This window comes from Erpetoichthys calabaricus, chromosome 11, assembly GCF_900747795.2.
Source record: "Erpetoichthys calabaricus chromosome 11, fErpCal1.3, whole genome shotgun sequence".
In the NCBI taxonomy this organism is placed as follows: Eukaryota; Metazoa; Chordata; class Cladistia; order Polypteriformes; family Polypteridae; genus Erpetoichthys; species Erpetoichthys calabaricus.
This window is the reverse complement of record NC_041404.2, coordinates 37,886,108-37,896,263: the sequence shown is the minus strand read 5'-3', so window position 1 is coordinate 37,896,263 and position 10,156 is coordinate 37,886,108. Positions and strand designations below refer to the sequence as shown.

At 35.2% G+C, this 10,156-nt stretch overlaps 1 protein-coding gene across 1 annotated transcript in view; it reads left to right on the top strand.

Moving 5' to 3' along the window:
• The first annotated feature begins 3,190 nt into the window (after window positions 1–3,190).
• Window positions 3,191–10,156, top strand: part of fam13b (family with sequence similarity 13 member B) — a 128,937-nt gene continuing 121,971 nt past the window's right edge. The window contains exon 1 of the mRNA XM_028812962.2: window positions 3,191–3,402. The gene's annotated coding sequence lies outside the window, so the exon portion shown is untranslated. The remainder of the gene's footprint in view (window positions 3,403–10,156) is intronic.

Here is a 10,156-nt window from a genome sequence, read left to right as displayed (position 1 = left end):
AGCTGGACTCGGAGTTCGTTCTGCACGTACTTAAGCGAATAAGACTAATAACTCCAAAGTGAATTGCAGGGCAATCAATAAGAAGGACACAAGGAAAGTTTAAAAGGAGTTAGAGAGGAATATAGCAAATAAGTCAAAAGATCAAAAGTCAAAAGACCAAGAGAGATTTTTTCAGTGTTTTATCAGTAAAATAACCAGCAAGAAGGAGGTGAAGTACATCAGGAATATTAAAGGTGAATTACAAAATACAGACAGTGAAATACTGGATGCTCTAAACTTGTATTTAGAGCATCTTTACTTCCATCTTCACTTGTAAGGAAGTGGATAACCTCCCAGCAGTAAATGGGGCTGCTAAGAAGGTACTGAGAGATTTGGAAATTGCCGACAGAGAAGTGCTGCTTAGATTAAATAGGCTGAAATCAAACAAATCAGGAGCAGATAATAATCCTTGTGTTCTTAAGGAGGTTAGGGAATATATACATAAACCATTGACACATATTTTTAGGAACTCACTGGACACTAGGGAAATTTGGAAAGACTTTAAAATGGCAAATATTATTCCGTTATGTAAAAATGGGTGATCAAGCAGATCAAAATAACTATAGGCCAGTAAGCTTAATGTACATCACAGGTAAATTAATGGAATAAATTATTAAGGATAAGATTGAGCAACACATGGCAAAACAGAGTTTTACTGAACATGCTGACATTGTATGAGGAAGCAATAAAAGGATACAATCAGAATGGTGCACTTGGTATTATTTATCTTGACTTTGAGAAAGCATTTGATAAAATGCCACATGAGAGGTTGGGCATCAACTGAAAAAGGTTGGTGTTCAGGGTGTAGTGTGTAGATGGGGCTAAGAGTGGATAAAACACAGGAAGCAGAGGGTTATTTGGTAAGGAGCCTTATTAGAATTAGGTGATGTTAAGAGTGGTGGTCCACAGGGGTCAGTGCTAGGGCTGCTGCTATTTTTAAAATATTTAAGTGATTTGGATAGGAATATAAATAATAAGCTGAGAAAGTTTGCAGATCATACCAAACTAGGTGGATTGGCAGATAATCTAAAATCCAGAAGTGTGACAAAAAACATGACTGGGGCTCCTTTATACCAAAAGCAATATGTTTGCATAATACCTTACTGTGACTGTGACACCCAAGTCTTTTCTTTCTTTTGAATTTTCTTGTTTTATAGTCATTCCAGTATGTGTTCAAACCAAAGTGTCAAACAGTGTCATCTCCAGACAGAGGAGCAGCTTCAGCGACAGACTGCTGTCAATGTCCTGCTCCACTGACAGACTGAGGAGATCGTTCCTCCCCCAAACTATGTGACTCTTCAATTCCACCATAAACATTAACATTATTCAAGGGTGTTGTCTGTTTTTACCTACATTTTTATTACTCTTTAATATTGTTTTTTTGTATCAGTATGCTGCTGCTGGAGTATGTGAATTTCCCCTTGGGATTAATAAAGTATCTATCTATCTATCTATCTAAACTGAGGGCACTGTGGCGGATGTTAGGATGTTAGCAGATTGCTGGCCAACCACAAGCGTTACCTGGTAGGTAACCACCCATATAATCAGATTAACGAACCACACGCCGTGGCGCAACATTAGGGGCATCGCCTCTGGTGCTGACGTCCGAGGTTCGATTCCTGAGAGGGAGTGCATTAGAGTGTGTACGCCTGATGAGCCCAGAATTAGGGCGAAACACGTGTCGCGTACTCTTTGCATTTATTTGACAGTAAACTATTTCAACCTATCTATCTATCTATCTATCTATCTATCTATCTATCTATCTATCTATCTATCTATCTATCTATCTATCTAAGTGTTTATCTTTATTTATTTTTTACTTACTTATCCATTTATGTATTTATTTATGTAAACAGCTTCTGTAAATAGCCAAATTTCATCACAGGCACAAATAAAGTTCTATGTATCTATTACAGATGGACTTAGACAGCATACAGGCATGGGCAGATTTGTGGTATGTGAAATTTAATGTAAGTAAATGTAAAGCATTTTATGTTGGAAATAAAAATGTTAGGTATGAATACAATGGGAGGTCTGAAAACTGAAAGTATGCCTTATGAGAAGGATTTATGACTCATAGTGGACTTGTCGCTATCAACTTCCAAACAGTGTTCAGAACCCATTAAGAAGATCAACAGAATGTTAGGTCATGTAGCACCCTGATGTGTGAAGTACAAGTCAAAGGAGATTGTGCTCAATCTTTATAACACACTAGTGAGGCCTCATCTGGAATACTGTGTGTAGTGTTGGTCTCCAGGCTACAAAAAGGACATATTGTAGCAGTGCTGGAAAAGATGCAGAGAAGAATAACTGGGCTGATTCCAGGGCTACAGGAAATGATTTTAGAGAAAGGATTAAAAGTGATGAACCTTTTCAGTTCAAACAAAAGGGGACAAACAGGTGACATGATTGAAGTTTTTAAAATTATGAATAGGAATTAGTATAGTGGATCGAGACTGTTACTTTAAAATGAGTTCAACAAGATCACTGATACAGAGTTGGAAACTTGTAAAGAGTAAATCTCTCACAAACATTAGGAAGCTTTTATTCACACAGAGAACCAAAGACACCTGGAATAAGTTGCCAAGTACTGTGGTTGTCTTGATGCTATTTTGCAAGACTTAAGTGGATAGGACTGGTGGGCTTTGCTGGGCATGTGATTCTAGCCCAGGCTTATGGATCTATGAGCAGCAGCACTAACCACTGTGTCACAGTGCCACTAAACACTTCTCTGTAAAAACAATGGCCATCCATTCACTCACTTTTGAAAGCGTATATGATCTTCAAATGTAACATAAATCTTCAGTCAATTTTAGTATAATACTAAGCAGTGAACGATGTAGAGCAACGGCAACACTTATCAAAATAAAGCGTCTTTCTATGTCAATAACCACTTACTGAAAAAGTAAACATGTTAGAGATTTACTGCGGTGAGCTGGCGTCGTGCCCGGGGTTTGTATCCTGCCTTGCGCCCTGTGTTGGCTGGGATTGGCTCCAGCAGACCCCCGTGACCCTGTAGTTAGGATATAGCGGGTTGGATAATGGATAGAGATTTAAGTACAGCCAATCAGAAGATGCTCTGCTTCCACCTGTCAGAACACGATTGTTCTTGAGATGGCCAATCAGAGCTCCATTTCCATATCTGGTCATCCTTCAGACTACCGAGAGAGGTGTAACGGAGCCGCTAACAGAGTGACTGATGTAGGGGCTTTACGGGAGCGTCCACACTAATTTTGTCAGAAAGTACGGAATGAAGTAAGGACGTTGTCATCGTAATAATCTTCAGGCAGAAACCACAAAAACGACGCACAAAAGATTATATTTTCATTTCAACGCTGCAAGCTCCGCCTCTGGAGAGGAACGGTAAGCTCTTACTGCGCGTGCGTATCAGATAGTCTGCAAGTTCGACGCAATGTGCTAGAACTACGCATGCGTTAGGCAAACGGTTTCTCAAATTGCGCATGCGCGGAGTGTGCCGCAGTTAATTTAAAATATGTACCGCTATTTTAGCGATAACTGAAACCATTAAGCAAATTCATGTTAAATCGTAATCAACCATCATTCTTGTGTATACAGTGTATGTGTATTTGATTAGAGAAATATTGATAATAACGATATTCTTAAATCTGACTTAAAATGCTTACTAAAGAATGCCTGTAATGGTCGTGATGCTTTTGATAAATAAAATCGGTTGTCCATAAATAAATTAAACATACTGTGTTATTACGTATTGATTAAACACTTATAAATACTTTCTGTCGTCATTGTCAGAAAATAAAATGCTAATGCGTAAATGTTTAGTTGGTAAATCTTGTTTGGATTTTCATAACCAGTTAATCAAACATATTCTCATTTAGAAAGGCTGTTTTCCTTTTGGTTAAATAATTTCCGAACTATAGCAGCTTGGCAAAAGTGGAAAGATTATTTTTTAGTTTTGAATAACATTTACTCACAGCATCTCTGTTTAATTTGTTTCTAATGTTTCTGTGCGGTATTATCATTGACCTTTAGCAAAACAACACAACACCATTAGTGGATGCCCAGCTGGTAAAAGGCACGCATTTAGCTATCAGGTTTCTATTGGTGTGGTGTAAGTTATGAGATGAAGCTGAAAATTGGCATGGATTTTGTCTGTGTCAGCAAAAGAAACAGATGGGAGTGTGATTTGACGTCATATCTTAAACACGTTGCAAAATATCCAGGAGCACCTGGAACTATTGCAAATCTCCCATCCTATTAATGTACTGGACAGACTGCTTAGCCTGTGAAATCTTGACCTCATAAAACTCTGAAGCTGGAACTAAGACGACAGCTAAGTAACCTAAAATCTTGGGCTACTATAAAGAATTTCAAGAAAATAAATCCATGTAACAAAAATAAGCACGAGTGACAGGATTTACCTTCTTCACAGAAAACTTAGATGCTTCTTTTTTAAATAAAAATTCACTTTAAATGTATACGTTTTCAAACTTTTGGAATTCAGTCAAAGGGCATACAAACAGTGGTATAGGACTAATTTGAACTACCAGTTTAATTAATGTGCATAGCTTGGGAATTTGGCAGAAATCACTTTTCTGGAGTTTGCAGCCTCCCCACACCTGTCTCAATGATCCTGTTTTCTTCCAACATCTCAAAAAATGCTGATTAGGTGAATTGCATTTAGAAAACAAACATTTTATGTTAGTTGGAAACTGAAAATTGACTTGGTGTGAGTCAAGTACATTTGTGCCCTGTAATGCAGTATCAGTTTCATCTCCAGACACTGTCCTGCTCCACTGACAGACTGAGGAGATCGTTCCTCTCCCACACTATGCGACTCTTCAGTTCCACTCGGGGTGGGGAGGGGAACGTTAACATTATACAAAGTTATTGTCTGTTATACCTGCATTTTTATCACTCTTTAATTTAATATTATTTTTTATCAGTATGCTGCTGCTGGAGTATGTGAATTTCCATTTGGGATTAATAAAGTATCTATCTATCTAATGGAATAGTGCGGTTTCCAAGGTATTTTTCAGTTTTGTGTATGCAGCAGTAGGGATGGGCTCTAAACTCCTTCAAACTTACAGTTGGAAGAAGTGATTTTGAAAAATTCAATGCTGAACTCCCTAGCAGGACCGCTAAAGTACTTAAAAGATTATATTAAAATACACAGCAAAATCAAATCCACTTAATCCAATTTAAAGTTGTGGAGATGCCAGACCCTATCCTGGCAAATATGTATATGTTAAAAAAAAAAAAACAAAAAAAAAACAATTTCACCTGCCAGGTGAAAATAATGTTAAATTAAAATTATAATCCTGAAAGTGAAACTATCAGTAAAAACCACACTGACACTATATGATTTATACAAAGCATACTGTACATGTTTTAATTATGGGGCACTGCTTCATAATCCATTTATCCATGTACTGTGGAACGTAATCCAATTCACCACCATCCACTCCTGGACAGCATAGCAGTCAGTAAAGCAGCATGCTCATGGACACTCCCCTATGCATTCAACGTGAGGCAGTTTAGGCTTTCCAAGTAATACTGTATAACATGTACAGTACATCTTTCAAATGGAGGTGAAAACCCAAGTTGATATAAACAGAACTTTTAATTCCATTTTGTTATTACATTATGCAAACTTTAGTGGACTGTAGTTAGTGCAGGTTTTGTTGCACCCAATCTGATGATTTTAATCTCATGGCAGGCAGTGTGTTGTAGTGGTTAAGATTTTGGACTTCAAACCCTGCAGCTGTAGGTTCAAATCCTGCTACTGCCACTGTGTGACCCTGAGCAAGTCACTTGACCTGCCTGTACTCCAATTGGAAAACTAAAATAAATGTAACCAATTGTATCATAAATGTTGTAAGTGACCATGGATAAAGGCATCAGCCTTAAAAATAAATAAATGTAAATTTTGAGCCTGACCATTGTGTTCAAATAAAGTTCCAATAAAGTAGCTAATTTATGGCCCAGTATAATTTCAAAAGAAATGTTGTTTGATCGAATAAAGACTATAAATTATCCAGTGTGAGTGAGTGAGTGTAGCTGTATGTGCTAGTTTGTTCTGCAATGAACTGGCTTTCTTTCCAGGTTTAGTTCCTCTCAATGTGTGTTGATGCTGGGATAGGCAATATAGTTCTCTGCAGAATTGCACTGTGACAATTAGTACTGTATATGAAAAGGAATAAATACATAGAACCATTGAGGAGAAATACAAAGAAATATACTGTACAGTAGATTAAAATAATAGCAATAACAAGCAAGTGTCTATTACAGTATGTTCATAATGGACAATCTGTTAAAAAGAAACTTTCTAGTGTCAAGCAGACTAGCACTGAATCAAGAGATTTTCTCAAGTGGTACATTTAACTGCTGTTTAGTTTTGACACATCTGGTCTGCTAAAAGGAGGCAGACATCATATCCTATGTCACTGGCCTTGTTCTTAATTGTACGATATATTTCTCAATAATAATCACAAGCTGTTCAGACAGTTGAAACATCTAATACAAAGATTTGTTTAGTCATACTTAATAAGAATATTTTGTCATGTATAAAATCTTTGCCACATGGTGTTTCCAAATAAAACTTTAGTTTACCTGTTTTAATAAGTGAAGGTTTGTGGACAGATTAGTACATTTTGCTTTTATTAATTCATAATGTGTAGCTAGTCATACAAAACTAAACAAGATAAACTTCTCAGTTTAGTAATAACCACGTAACAAAGGATGGTACCAGAAAGAATAGAGCGAGGATGTTTTTTATTTATTTTACTTGCAAAGAAAGGTAAAATGTTACTTTCAAATGCTAGGAAAATGTTTCAAAAAGAAAAAGATTTTTCTTTTGCATAGCTGTTTCTGCTACACTGTTATTTCTGGTTTTGACATCCTACATGAAAATTCTTTACAGAATAATTTTAATTAATTCTACTATCTATTCAAAGCCTTAGAATTATTCACCATGAAAATAGCTATATAAAATATGCATTTATTAGTTTCAGACTCAAGGAAAAAAACAGTTCATGCTGGGAGGCTGTTTATTATATATAATATATAACAATTTTTATATTCAATGCTGTAAAAAAGTATTTGTCCTCCCTTGATTTCCTCTGTTATTGCATATTTTCAATTTTGAACATCATCAACCAAATATTATTTCATGGTACTGAATATCTAGATAGTAATATCTATCATTTGTGAGGCCTATCTGCATAATTTAAGATAATATGTTAAGAAAATCACAAATAAAAGAAAGTTATAATACACACATAGTGGAACTTACGCTAAATCTAATAGTTGTAAGTATTGTTTTTTTTTTTCTTTAGTGATTATTTGAATTTCTTAAGTCTTATACAGTATATTTTCACCTCCATGTTAAACAAGTTAAACTAAGGCTTATTCTTCATAATCCTGATTTTGTAAATAAAAATTTACACATATGAAACTTTTCATTGATTAAATTTTTGTACTACAATTCTTGCTGCTTATCCTTGGGTCCATTTTCTAACCCTGCTTTTTCCATTATCTGGTTGCAAGTTGAGAGTACCTAAGGCATACTCATGAATAAAAATTATCAACACACACTCTTAGTGAGCCAGTCCTGAGAGGACAATAACCAATTTTTAAGATTTGGGAATAAACAGGGATGCCTGATGAAAAGAAAACCATGAATGCCGAGGTAATTGATATTATACATCATTTTAAAAATGTTGTCTTAGTAAGTATTTTTTTCAAACCCAAAATTCCTGTAAACATTCTACACAAGAAAGTAAAAAAGATATACTGTAATATTGTTTCAGAGGAGAAAGATAAGGGAAAAAAAATCATTTAAATTGTGGTGGTATAAAGTGCAGGTATGGTTACTAAATAAATTCCCCAGGGTGAAATCTTTGTCCCCAAATTAAAATTTCACTGGCTAAATCCAATATGGGGAGCAAGTCTCCATGGATTTCTGAGGTGTAACATATGTTAGAGTTTTTTGGGGTCACTGAAAGTGAATATATTTATGTTTGGCAATTTCAGTCACTTTAAGAGATATAACATTTTTTTGACTGTTTCGTCTTTCATTTTTTAATTTTACAACCACTGGAATTTTAGGTTTCCGTCATTAGGACCGCTTCACACATTGTTAAAGGTGTGTACACAAAGGTGGCGACCTTCAGGTAAGAACACAGGGGGTTAAAAAGTCAACCAGGATTTCACTTCCTTATTGAGTTGTAGATTCAAAACCTTTTTTTGAATCACTATTTTCAAAAGAAATGCCTAAACTTCCTTTGTTTTTTTACTTTTGCTCTTGAATTTTTGTCCATGATTTTTCTTTCTCAGTTTGGCTTTGATACTCATGTTTTTTGATCTTCTGGTTTTGACCCCTTTTCTGTTTTACTCATCTATCTCCTGGTTCACTCTAAAACTCCGCACACAGTCTTAACAAATTGCTTCCTAGGGGCACTTTCCCTAATAAAGTGCAAAAAAAAACATAGTCTATGGCCTTCCCCGGTACAAATGGAAAATCTTTGCAAAATGTGGAAGATGAAGTTTCAGTGGTGTCAATTTGTGTACTGAACAAATGCATAAACACATATTCAGCATTTCATACGGTATTAGGTGTACAATCCAGTTAATAGAAGTGAATGCTACATCATAAAAGCCACTTATTGGAGGAGTAATATGAAGATTACAAAAAAACTTATGGTTACATGTCTCGTACACTGTTATACTGGTGTTTATAAAAATTTCTTGCTTTAAAAATATGTCAAGTACACAGAGTTATTTTCTGTTCTACATAGAAAAGTGGCATGTATTGTAACTTAGTTTAAATTTTAGCTTGGAGTTTTTTAATATTTATATGTTTTAGACAACCCAGAGCACAGTTTCAGAAGTGATTTCTACATTTATGGGTGTGTGTCTTTTGCACACATAACTTGTCAGTGGATCAACCATTCACAAACAAATTTGGCCCTCATATTGTAATCAACTACTAATTTTGAAAAAAAAAAGAAAACTGATTCATAGGACAATTCATTTACCATAAATATATTTTTTTTCCTTGAAAGTGAAGTTCCTTTTCTAGGAAAAAGTTTTAAATAGATCTTGTCAGAATTTAAAAGGTCTGCAAATTCAAATCATTCACCCATTTCCAGCTTACAGTCATTTTATGCTTATGAAGGATACTGACTCGGTTTTCAGAAAACTGTTTCAAAAGAAAGTGGCTGGGAATAGAAACATCTACAGTATTTGTTTGACAAATTATTTGAAAACCAGAATTATTATTGAGCAATGGAAGAAATTATCAATATCAATTATCAATATCCATCTTCAGGCTACTTTAACCGACAGTATACTTTGTCAAGTAAGCACACTTTTGTTATTTACAAATTTGGATCAAGGAACATAGATTTGCTGCCTACAAAAGTGATCGGGTTATGGAGGAATGTGTGTGATCTCTTAGGCTGTATTATTTTTACATATGCAGTTTTCATTTTATTGTATTGATCAACACACACACAACCACAACTACACGTGTTCTGGATAAGCGGATTAGGAAAATGGAAGAATTGATACATTAATTAATGGCATGTTTGGTAGCAAAACTGCAATTTCTTTGAAGTGTAGCTTGTGATGATGCATGCAACTAATTAGACTATTAAATATTCAACTGATACAAGCATTTATTAAGATTAGTTATCAAATAAATAAAATTATGTTTAGAGTAGGAGGCAGCACTGTTTGACCTTACACCCTGTTTAGTTTCTGTGAGAATTTTGTGCCTTTCTACATTTATGTGTGGTTTTCAGTGGGTGAATCATTTTCCAACTATATTCAGAATGTATGCACTTAAGATTAATTAACAAAACTAGGTTGGCACAGTATGATTGAGCTTGGGTAAGTGGTTATGTCCTATAGTGGACTATCATCCAATATAGTTTTTTGCCCAATTTTTAGGCTGTTATTCCTTTTTCAAGGGTCAGCGACAGAGATTCTCTTTTTCAAGAGATTCCTATGTTTTGCAGTCTGCTGTTGTATTCCTAGCACTTTCAAATCATTATTTATCTGGCCCCACCATATTCTTGTGATCTCCATTCAATAACTTTAGTGGCTACATTTTTCATCCATTCTTCATACATGT